The sequence below is a fragment of the Nuphar pumila genome, chromosome 5 (genome assembly GCF_984573655.1).
Source record: "Nuphar pumila chromosome 5, dmNupPumi1.hap1.1, whole genome shotgun sequence".
Lineage (NCBI taxonomy): Eukaryota > Viridiplantae > Streptophyta > Magnoliopsida > Nymphaeales > Nymphaeaceae > Nuphar > Nuphar pumila.
Genome location: NC_143253.1, coordinates 104,382,079 through 104,394,496, shown reverse-complemented (window position 1 = coordinate 104,394,496; position 12,418 = coordinate 104,382,079).

Below are 12,418 nucleotides of genomic sequence, written 5' to 3'. Positions count from 1 at the left end.
ATTTTAATATCATTTTCATTTCATATTTTCCATTTTTACAAAATTTATTTCAGAAAACCCTGGTTTCAAGGTCATAGTCTTGTTATCAGGGGTATTTTGGTCATTTTGACCATAATTTCAAAATTTCAATTTCTAATTCCATAAATTTTCATTCATATCATCATATTATGTTTGATTTATTTTATTTGATTTTCAAATTTCCAAAATTTACAAAATTTCTTTCAAAAAACCCTGATTTCAAGGTCATCAGGGGCATTTTGGTCATTTTGACCCCAATTTCGAATTTACAAGTTTATTTTTAAAATTTATTCATTATTTATCATGTTTATATCAAAGGAGGTATGAATTTGGGTTTATATCTGAATAATATCCGATAATTTCCCATATTTTCGGATAAGTTCAGAAAAACCTACATTTTTATGCTAACTTTGTTTTTTCAGTTTTGCAGGAACATTCAAGAAGAAGATTCAGTTGTTTTATTTCTTTATTTTATTCAATTCAATGTAAAAATCAATGTAATATTTGGAATAAGAGTTACATTTCTGCTTAGAATAGGACTGCATTGCATATAGTTTAATTTATGCAAATTCTAATATTTTAATATATCATTCATGCACATTTATTTCAAATTCACTATGGTTTACACAAATGGCACTCACACAAGCTCTTATGGAGTTTATAAACTCAGTGGGATTCGTATTTATGATCATAGTCAGAATACGAAGAAAACCAAGATTTATGATCTTCATATTAGCCACATTCAGCCTATACTCTTAGGCTAACTTAAAAAATGCACTGCATTTCTCAAAACTTCAAAAAGATTTTTCAATTCCTCAATTGAAATTCCCTTTCAAATTCATATTTATTTATTCATATTATTCAAGTTGCATTGTTTTAAAATTCATTTTCCAATTTCAATTTGAGAAAATTCAGTTTTTTCAAGAATTTTCAAGTCTTTCTCAGGATCTGATTTTCTCAAAATCTTGAGTTTTCAAATAAGATTTCAAAAGCATTTCCCAAGTTCAAATCAAGATTTTCCAATGTTTTAAAATTCTCGAATTTCAAAATCCCAAGTTTTCAGAAATCGATTTTCTCAAAGATCTAATTTCCTGAGAATCCATTTTCCATTTCAAAAATCATTTTCCAATGAATTTCTTAATTTTCCTAGAATTTTTAAATCCATTTCCTCAGAAAAGTAATTCAAAACTCAAAAATCGATTTTTCAAAGTGCAAGTTTTTCTGAGAAATCACTTTTCAATGCAAATTTCTGATTTCCAATGAAATTCAATGATTTTCCCAGGAATTCCAATTTCAAGCACTTTTCTAATCATTTTTCAAGCATATTTCAATTTTCCAAAGCAAACATCATGTTTCTCAAACTTGCATTATTTTCAAAATTTCATAGCACAAGCATGATTCTTTGTGCATTCTAGGAAAAATAGAGCATAATTTAGATATTTGAGTCAAGTTAAAGCACGTGATTGATCCTTGGTTCAATTACCCCGGGTAAAGGCGCCATGAACAATTGAACCTCATACCAACAGGCGGATCCCATTCCACGGAATTTTCTCGCAAATTTTTAAAATGGAGGCGAGTAATTTTCAAAACCATTTTCAAAACTTTGGTCGAGTTTGACTCGCGAAATTCGTTTCTCTCTCACAAGGGAGGGGAAAAATTTTGCGATGATAACAGAGTCCTCGGGCAATGGCCCCTTGTTTGTGAGAGAGAGAGAGAGCTCACGTACTGTGATACCCTAGGCATAAACTGAAAATGGTGTTGTGATCATCTTTACAGGCGATATGCTCCTTTGTTGTCGTGTGAGGCTGAGCACGTGAATGATGGCTAGGACCTCGTTGTGTACCCTGCGAGGACCACGAGGCATATATGTCTAAATACTTATGTGAAGTTTAAATTCATGCAAAAGGAATGTGTTTGATACACTTGTATTGTCATGATTGCAGATATTGTAATACGAGCACTTGTTATTGTTATGGATGTCCGATCTCACTTAGCATTTACACGTATTCACACATGAATAGAAATGAGATACATAAATATTAACATTTACGTTTTATGGTTGAGCAATTATACTTTGCTCTTACATGTATTGACACGAACGTCCTATGGATCATATGCGACATCAGTACACATATATATGCGATAATTCACCTCTTGGCATTAATCCAAATGCTTGTCGCATCCCTGATTGTTAACGTGTGGTTATCACCTTCATCGACAAGGTTCTCCTCTATGCGTGTTGTGCTGGAGCACGTAAATATTCGAGTGTGACCTCAACATTTCTGCTCATGTTTCCCTACGAGGAACACAAGGCCAGATGGGCCTAAGTACCTCGGAATGAGGAATTGTGACTGGAGACGCACAATTAAGCCTAACTGTGGATTGATGAATGTGATGATTTTCATCATCGTAATTGCTCCATTATTGTTTGCTTTACTGCTTAAATGCCTGATTGGTTTTGTGTACGTGTGCATTGGGCACACGATCAATCCTTGACACTTGATTTGTCCCGTAAGTACAAAAGGGGACTTGAAACGCATTGTAAAAATATATGCTTATCTTTGAGAATGGATTGAATGCTATGAACTCTGTGGCGAGTTTGTGTGGGATATAGACCCATTTCATGAGTTGCGCTTACCTGTGTTGAAAACGTGGGGTTACACGTATCTTCTTTCGTAGTATATTCTGTGTGCTTCAGATATATAATTAATGAAACATTCATCGTTACCCTTGAATTCAAATGCTAACTCCATAATCCTGCTAATTGTGTCATCATGATAATACTGCTTATCTTGGACCATGATGCTAAAATTGTATCTTCCTTGCTTACTTGCTTAGATGCTTAATATTACTGTCTAAGTGTGACATTGTCGCTTATCACTTAGCATTATCTTTACTTCACTGCTGGTGTTAGTATTTGTTATCGTCGCATAATTTTTCCCTTTCTTCCCTTCCTTGCGGAAGAGAGAAGAAAATGCTTTCGCGATTCAAACTTGATCGGATTTTGGAAAATGTTTTGAAATACTCGCCTCTGTTTTGAAAATCGCAAGAAAATCCATGGGATGGGGCTCGACCTGTCGGTACGAGGTTCGACCGTTCTTGCTGCCTTTAACAGGGGTAATCGAACCAAGGACCAAAATTGTGCTTGACTTAGTGAAATTATCGAAATTGTGTTCTATCCTAAATGCACAGAGAATTCAGGCATGTGCCATGAGATTTTGTAAAATGTAAGTTAAAAAAGATTATGTATGCTTAGAAAACATTTGAAGTTGAAAAACATTTCTCAGGAAAAAAAATGGAAATCAACCTCTTAGGAAACTCAGATGAAAGAATTGGGAATCTGAGTATGATGCTAATTCAAAGGCGGGTCCCGCTCCATTTATTTGAAAATAAAAACAGAAGAAATAACCTTTTTTTTTGGAATTTTTATAATACGAGATAAAACTTTGTTTGTTTTCAAGAATTTGGAAAAAGAATTGGTTTTTCAGGGCAAAAAATATGGATGAAGAAAATACATAAATTTTGTAAAGAGATTTAAAAACTTTTTGCAAAAAGTTTTGAGATAAAATCTTTAAAATCAATATCCAAATATCCAGATTATTTTCCTGAGAAAACTTTTGTAATTAAAAAGTCCTGGGGGTAAAATGGGAAAGACTGGCAATTTTGAAAACCCAGGGTTTTGAAAATCAATTTTGAAAAGTTTAAAAATCAAATCTGGATTGACAATTTTGAAAATCAAGAGTTCTGGATCTCAAAATGACATGTTGTGCAGTGAAATGATGTAAAGTGTTCATGCAATGCTATGCAAAGATCTGTTCTATAAAATGTCATTCTGAGTCTGGAAATTCTAACTTCTTGTCAGGAATAGGATTTTGAAAATTTGCAGCTTGAAGATGTCTCTGCACCTAAATATAGAAATTTTGAGGCTCAAGAATGAAATTTTAGACTTTCTGCCAGGTTCAATCTCAAAAAATGACCATTTTGCCCTTCATTGATTCTAGGGAATTGAAATGTGATGATTGGTAGAGATGTCAGGGAGGTGAGTAAAGATTTGGGGTGTTTACAAATGCCCCTCTTTGCTACTAAGCCGGCTTATGGCCGAGCTTAGTGGCAAAGAAAACACACCAAATTTGGGCTATATAAAATGTCCCAGTTAGAAGGATCTGACTGGGTATGAAGAAATTAGCCTGAGGAAGATGGTAGATATGAAATGGAGAATAAAGAGAAAAGATTTGTTCTGGTGAGAGTGAAGTTCAGGTTTTTGCCCTTAACTTGGATGGGACAGAAAATGCTTCGTATGGAACGAAGCTCATGTTTAACCCTTAACCTGATTGGGGAATAAAATATCTGATTGAAATGAGATTCAGGTTTGTACCCTTAACTTGATTGGGTGGGAAATGAAATACCTCATTGAATGAGGCTCAGGTTTGTACCCTTATCCTGATCGAGCGGAAAATGGAATACCTCTTTGAATGAGGCTCAGGTTTATACCCTTATCCTGATCGGGCGGAAAATGAAATACCTCTTTGAATGAGGCTCAGGTTTATACCCTTATCCTGATCGGGCAGAAAAATGGAATACCTCTTTGAATGAGGCTCAGGTTTATACCCTTATCCTGATCGGGCGGAAAATGGAATACCTCTTTGAATGAGGCTCAGGTTTATACCCTTATCCTGATAGGGCGGAAAATGGAATGGTATGATAGAACCTTCGGATTTTGCACAATAAATCTGATAGGGGTTTTGCAAAAGGAAGGAAAATGGGGTCCCTGAAGCTTGAAAAGGGGTTGATCTTGGGAGTCTCATTGATGAGATTAAATAGCTTTGAAATTGCCTTTCGCAAGAAAATGATTGGTGGTTTGACCTCGAACCGAAATGGGACTGTCTATGGTGGGACAGTGGGGACACAGGGAAGTGTGTGAATCTGAGAGCTCATGCTCTCAAAGAAGGGAAGGAATCAAGTCCTTAAGAGGGATTTAAAAATGGTGTCAGGATGTATCAAAGATGGACATCAAGATCTCACTTCACGTCAAGATAGCTAGAAAATATTGTCAAAATATTGAGAATTCTGTTGTTGATTCAAAGTTTTTGAAAATGATACATATCATTGCAAAAGTATTCTTTCTTTTCTACCTGAAGCATTACCTCCGAATGAGATTGACTTCGTAGAATCGTGATTTGAAATCCAAATTGCTTGCAATTGACCTTCTTCAAGAAAGCTATCAATTTCCTTGATATGACCAGGAAAGAAAAATTGATATTATGAAAGCAATTGATGAAAGAGTATTGATAATAGAATTTCACAAATTTAAGGAAGATTCTTGATAGATCTGGCAGCTTGATATCCTGGGAGCTTCTCTCATGATAATTTTTTGGGCTCTTTTGGCTTTTGGTTGCATTCTCCTTCATTTTGGAGATGTCTTTGACTTTTCTTTCTTTCTTTTTCCTCTCTCTCTCTTTTTGAAAAGGGTACGTCACAAACTCCGTCAACTTGGAGATGTTTCGATCCTTCTTTGACGATATTGGCTCATGGGTTTGAGATCTTTGGATGATAGCTGAAATTAAATATTTTTTAGGGATTGTCGGGAGGTTCATCGCATCTGCCTTCATCTCGACAGTACTTTGGACTTTCCCTTGAAGGATCTGTCACAAACTCTGTCATCTTGGAGATGTTTTGAATCTTCTTTGGCCCCGAGGGTCTACTCTCTTAATTCGCCTTCATCTTGACGACAATTGAGGGATCCCTTTTGCGGATATTTAATTGCAGCTTAGATGATTTTGAGGAGACAGGGCTTGGGTGAATTTTCTTTTTTCTAACGCTCAGGATATTTCCACTGCCTCATTTTCACAAGAACGGTCTTTAAAAATGTGTCATTGACTGCAATCAATATCAATCATCTATGACTTTGCAAAACATTGAATCTTCTTTTCTGACCATATCGAGGATTTATCCTTCATCCTTTTGGTTGGCCAATAGAAAGAATTTGAAGTTTGAATCTCTTTTCGCAAAAGCTTCACTCTCTTGGAAGTAATGCTGAAGGTGAACTGAGGTAAAGATTTATGCAATAAAAATTCTAAAATCAACAAATAATTTGATTGACAAATTGACAAAATTTTCTTGAAATCTTTGGTGAAAGTGAGCATTTGAGGTCCGGCTCAACACATCCGTGACGAAAATTATCATCTCATTTCCAAATGAGACGACTAATAATATCAGTTCAATTAAGAATGACCATCTTTAGGAATAATATCAGTTCGATTAAGAACGATTATCAGTTCACTAAGAACAATATCAGTTCAATTAAGAACGACCATCTGTTCACTGGGAACAATATCAATTCAATTAAGAATGACCATCGGTTCGCTGAGAACAATATCAGTTCAATTAAGAACGACCATTGCTGAGAATAATATCAGTTCAATGAAGAACGACCATCGGTTCATTTGGAACACTATCAGTTCAATAAAGAACGACTATCAGTTCACTTGGGAACACTATCAGTTCAATGAAGAATGACTATCAGTTCGATGAAGAACGACTATCAGTTCACTTGGAACACTATCAGTTCAATGAAGAACGACTATCAGTTTACTTGGAAACGCTATCAGTTCAATGAAGAACGACTATCAGTTCACTTGGAACACTATCAGTTCGATGAAGAACGACTATCAGTTCACTTGGGAACATGGACCATTATAGAGAGTTGGATTGCTTCTATGAACGGTTTCAGGATTATCCCCTTATCCTGAACGGGGAAATGGAAATTGGATGACCTGACGGTCGAAATTGAGAATTTCGGTAATTTGAAAATTGGAAATTGGGTGACCCGGAGGTCAAGATTGAAGAATTGAATGACCCAAGGGTCGGAATTGAAGAATTATGGGAAATGATTCAGGTTTTATCCCTTAACCTGCAGGGGAATGTTGATGTAAATTTAATGCAAATGAATGAGTGCAAATGAATGCAAAATTAATGCAAATGGGTGCATATATATGCAAAATGAGAGTTTGGTTTATCCTGCTTGCATACAGGATGTTTTGAGGTAAAAAGAAATTTAAAAAAAAAAAAATGCCCCAGTGTGACTAGGAAGGAAATTTTTAAATAAAAGAAGGATAATTGACAAGCTTCTTGACTGATAAACGTCCTCAAGATCATTCCTCACAAGAGAAACATTGTGAAAAGGAAGAAGAAGCAAATAAGATGGCACCAAGCTATTAAAAAATTCGATGACCTTATTGATGCTTTAAAATCAAGGAAAGAGAATGGGATTACATTATTCTTTTGAAAAAGCAAGATGAGAAATGGGAAAGTGTCAGCATCGTCATCTTCTGGAACGATTGTGAAAAAAAAGTCTTTGTCAGGATGACTAGTCCTCCTTTTCATCTTCAATGAGGAGCTTCTTGTCAATGCAGTCTTGAACAATGTTCTTAAGGACGAAGCAATTTTCTGTATTGTGCCCTACTGCTCGATGAAACTTGCAAAATTGTTCTTTGAATATGCCCATAATTGCTGGAGGATCATCGACTTTAGGCAACCGGATAAGGTCTTTCTCAAGCATATACTCGAGGATACTCTCGAGTGTCTGATCCAGAGGAGTGAATTCTCGATCAGTTCTCCAGTCCTTGCGCTTTGATTTTTCTTGATCTTTCTTTTGATGTTGAGGGCTGGATTGGAGAGGTTTATCACTGTTGATGTCCTTCCCTTTTTGCCTTTTGATTCTCTCCAAACTGTTGCCATGATCATTCTTGTTGCCTTTGCTATTATTGAAAGATTTTGCCGCAAAAGTGAAGTGAGCCTTCTTTTTGGCATCTTGACTGTTTCTTGCAATGGTAATGCCTTCATAGACCCCATTCTCTATTCCCATCTCAAGCCATTCAGCTCGTTCAATGAGTTCAATGAAAGACTTGGATGGTGAGGTAGAAATTAATCCTCTCAGAGGTTGCGAAAAATTATTGAGGATCAGCGATAAAGCATGCCTTTCTGATATAGGATCCCTCATTTTGTTGCAGGTCTCTCTCCATCTGCGAATGAAGTCCCTGGCTTTTTCACTATCTCCCTGCTTCAGATTACAAAGGTGATTTAGCATTGGTAGCGCTTCAGTATTGTACAAGAATCGTTCAATGAACAAATTCACAACTTTGTCAAACTCTTTCAGTTCTATAGGATTGATATGTTCCGCGTACCATTTGGCTCTGACTCCTTCCAGGCTGCGGGGAAAGCATAGAAATAGTGCTCTATTATCTCTCTTGAACCTTGAGCACTCAGCAAAGAATGTGGCGAGATGGGCTTTCGGGTCGCCAGAACCATCGAACTTGATGAACTTTCGGGGAAGGTTCTCCAGGTTTTCATCACCTTCTAAACCATCATAAAAGTCCTCGCTAGTGAAGACTTTCTTGCCCTTGTCACGAGCTTGCAGGTCTTTAACAACTATGGCCATTTCTTTGAACTGTGTCTGCAAGAGCTTTTCTGCAACTTGACCTTTTGATTTGCGACTCCTCCATTGTTCTTGGCTATGTTTCTGAAATGCCAGAGGTACCTCATATTTTTCCTCAGTGTCTTCCGCTGATTCTGATTCATCTAAAATTTCCTCCGGCTGAACTTGTTTCTTGGAAGTCTTCTTACCCTTGTGCCTGTGGAACTTCTCTCTGAATGGATTCTTTTCTGAACTGGTCTCGGGCTCTCGTTCATCATTTTGGTCATCATTTTCTGGAACATGGCATACATCTGTGGGTCTATGCCATCCTCCTCTTGTTGTTGATCTTGACTTCCGGGGGGATCCATTTCTCCTTCTGAGGTTGAGGAGTGCTGTGATGATGTTGTTTTTCTTCATGACCTTGTTTGAACCATCAAATGTTGTAGATGCTCTCTGCAGGATGAAGTCTTGATTAGACTCTGAGGGAATTTTGGATTGGGAGGAAAATGATTATTGACGATATGATAAACAATTGGAAGAATATGCCATTACTAGGGATGGAGTCGCCGCTGAAATCACGACAATTGTGTTGTCATTCTTTGTAAGAGAAATAACAACGGAAAATGTGCCTTGTTACCTAGCCGAGGTCGTCAACCACGAGGAAAACACCATTTTTGAAGGAAAGAAATATCTCTTGGAAAAAAAAATCTGCAAATCTGGATTGACAATTTTGAAAATCAGGAGTTTTGGATCTCAAAATGACATGCTGTGCAGTGAAATGATGTAAAGTGTTCATGCAATGCTATGCAAAGATCTGTTCTATGAAATGTCATTCTGAGTCTGGAAATTCTAACTTCTTGTCAGGAATAGGATTTTGAAAATTTACAGCTTGAAGATGTCTCTGAACCTAAATATAGAAATTTTGAGGCTCAAGAATGAAATTTTAGACTTTCTGCTAGGTTCAATCTTAGAAAATGACCATTTTGCCCTTCCTTAATTCTGGGGAACTGAAATGTGATAATTGGTAGAGATGTCAGGGAGGTGAGTAAAAATTTGGGGTGTTTACAGTATTGTCCCTGTGATTGTCTCGCTCGTGGTTCCTTAGTTGCTTGTTGTTCAACAGTTGTTTGGCTCAATTCCTTATTTTGCTTAGTTCCCTCATTTCGTTGTTCAGTAGTTGCTTGGCTTGTTTTCCTTGTTCAGTTCGTAATAGTTCATTGTACTTGCTACTATCACTGTTGCTTAGACTTGTAACACGTGCATATACTTGACTTATGCACATGTACCTTGGTTTAAATGTTTCTAATTGTTCCATCATGTTAGCTATAGCCTGTTACTCATAGTTTTCGAGTTATGTTATATTTGTATTATGCTTCATACTGTATGCTTTTCCTTAAAATGAGAATGTATGGATGGTTTATCTCACCAGCTCGCAAGAGTACTGACCCCATTTTATAGGGATACCGGTGTTTGGCTTGTCGTGGTGCGATGGAGCTCGATGTGGGGCAGAGGACTGAACCCACACTCTAGAACTTGAGATCTTGGCAGCGGTCTTTTGAGAAGGGAAATGATGTATATTCTTCATATATCAAGTTGTAATAAATAAAATGTTTCTTTTTGTTGTTCACCCTGTGACCCGCCCAGAATTTTCAACTGTTTTCCCTTGTAAGTTTTTCCGCTTGCGCAATGCGTTCAAAAAAAAATTACCCAAAAAAATTCAGGATTTTCATAGTTGGGGTTTTGGGGCATTACAGTGAGACGATGTATGATAGTCATAAGGCATAAGGTTCGATCAACCTAGTGAACATCATTGTCTCTGTGTGTGATCTTTTTTGTCATATATATAAATGTTGCAATGCATAGATGAAAATGCTCTTTTATGATATCGGGTGGGATATGAACCCCCAAATTGTAAGAGGAAGTCTCACTTCACATGTATACATCCACACACTAAATATTTATGTTATCGCCTTCATAGGCAAAGTGCTCCTATGGGCTAAAGGAACCAAAGCATGTAAATGGTTAGGTGAAAAGCATGTCATGACATGTATACTACCCTATAGGGGGTATTAAGGTTGCTGAGCCTATTTGGATCATTGAGCAAGAGCATGAATTATTAATCACCTTAAGAAAGATAAGGCCAGCCCAATAACCCATTCACAATGTTGGTTCACCTTGGAAAGGATGAAGCGGTACAACATCTTGTGACAATATCGCATATAGGTTTCACCTACATGTCATGCTATAAATACCCCAAAATTTTTAAATCCATTCCAAACATTCTTTTCTCAAATGCCAAACCTCTGCAGGGCAGTATCGAGTCTCACCTCTAGGTTTATTCGAGTCTAGAGGCCAGTATATCCTGTTTTGACAATAAAATTACCATTTTGCCCTCAAGTCGCCCTTAGCTTTTTTTTTATTAGTCAAACCTAGTCAAGCTCATTTTGAGTTAAAAAAAGTTAGAATGTTTGTTATTTCTAGTTTCCCTCAGTTTACGATAAGCGAATCTTGATCATTTCTATCCATTTCAGCTAATTTAGCTTATTTCAAGCAAAATGAGCTCATTTTAGCTCAAATTTTAACCAAATTATCCCTGAGTCTGTCAAATCTATTAGATTCCATCCCCGTGAGTCTAATCTAAGTTCACCAGTTGTCTGAATAGCTCAGTTTCAGTTCAAAGTCACTCAGACCTTTGTTTCAGCTCATTTTAGCTTGTTTGAGCTCAATTCCGTCCAAATTGAGCTAACTGCAATCGGTGGAGCTAGTGTTCTAGCTTCGGATTTAGTTCACCTGAGTATAACTAGCCTATGACTTAGTTCATTCCAATCCAATCCAGTTTAAATTAGTACAAACCAGTCTAGTACCATGTTTCTGCCTCTACACGGCGAAAACCAAAAAAATAAAAAATTCTCCAGAACGCTGTTTCTGACAATTTTCTAAATTGGGAAAAGTCCCAATTCATACTCAAATCAATTCCTTCAGCTAATATCTTATCAATATCCATGATCCAATCTATTTCAATTCGGATATTGGATCCAATGCTGGATCTAGTGTCTAATTTTCATCCTGAACCTGGATTTCTCATCTGATTCATTCAGAAATCCAAATCCAGAGTCCAATTTATTCTTTCAATCTGGAATATCCCATCAGATATTCAGGATCCAATTAGCCCTTTCGGATCTATTTCAGTCTGGGTCCACCTTCTGATCCGTTTAGAAGGTCAATTCAATCAATTTATGAACTCAGATTCATCTAACATCTGAGATCCAATTTCACTTCTTGGATTCTGATACAGATCCAAGATCCAATTCCATTCTTTGAGCTGTATCCAAGATCCAAATTCAAAATCTCAATTTTCATTACGAATTTAGGGTTTTTTACATTTTCAATTCCTCAGATATCCATATTCAGGGTTCCATTCCCATTCTTCGAACCAATTTATTTCAAATCGAGATCCAGATCCAATCTTTTTTAAAACCTTAGTTCCAGATCATTTTTCAAAGTTCAAATTTTATTCTAATTTCAAAATCAATTCTCGAATTTTTTAATTCAAATCCATCATTTTGCAAAAATCTTTTGAAAAATATCCCGGATCCAATTCATAATTCAATCTGAATTTCGAAATATCGAAATGGATCCAGATCCAGTTTAAAAATCTAATTTTTATTCAAAATCAATTTGGAAATTTCAAATTCAAAATCAAGATCCAATTTTTATCCCCAATTTCGAAAATAATCCTTGAATTTCAAATCCAAATTCAATATTTTTGCAAAAAAATCTCAAAATTCAATCTGGATCCGGTTTTAACCCAATTTAGATTTTCGAAAATCAAAATTGCATTTTTTTCCAAATTCCTTTTTTTATTTCTCATGTTTTAGTTCACTTTTCATCTTGAATTTAAAATCAAAAATCAAAAATGCATTTTCATAGAAGGGGCGCCACTTGGCATTTTAAAAAACAAACCAAATTGGTTTTTAAATCTACTTT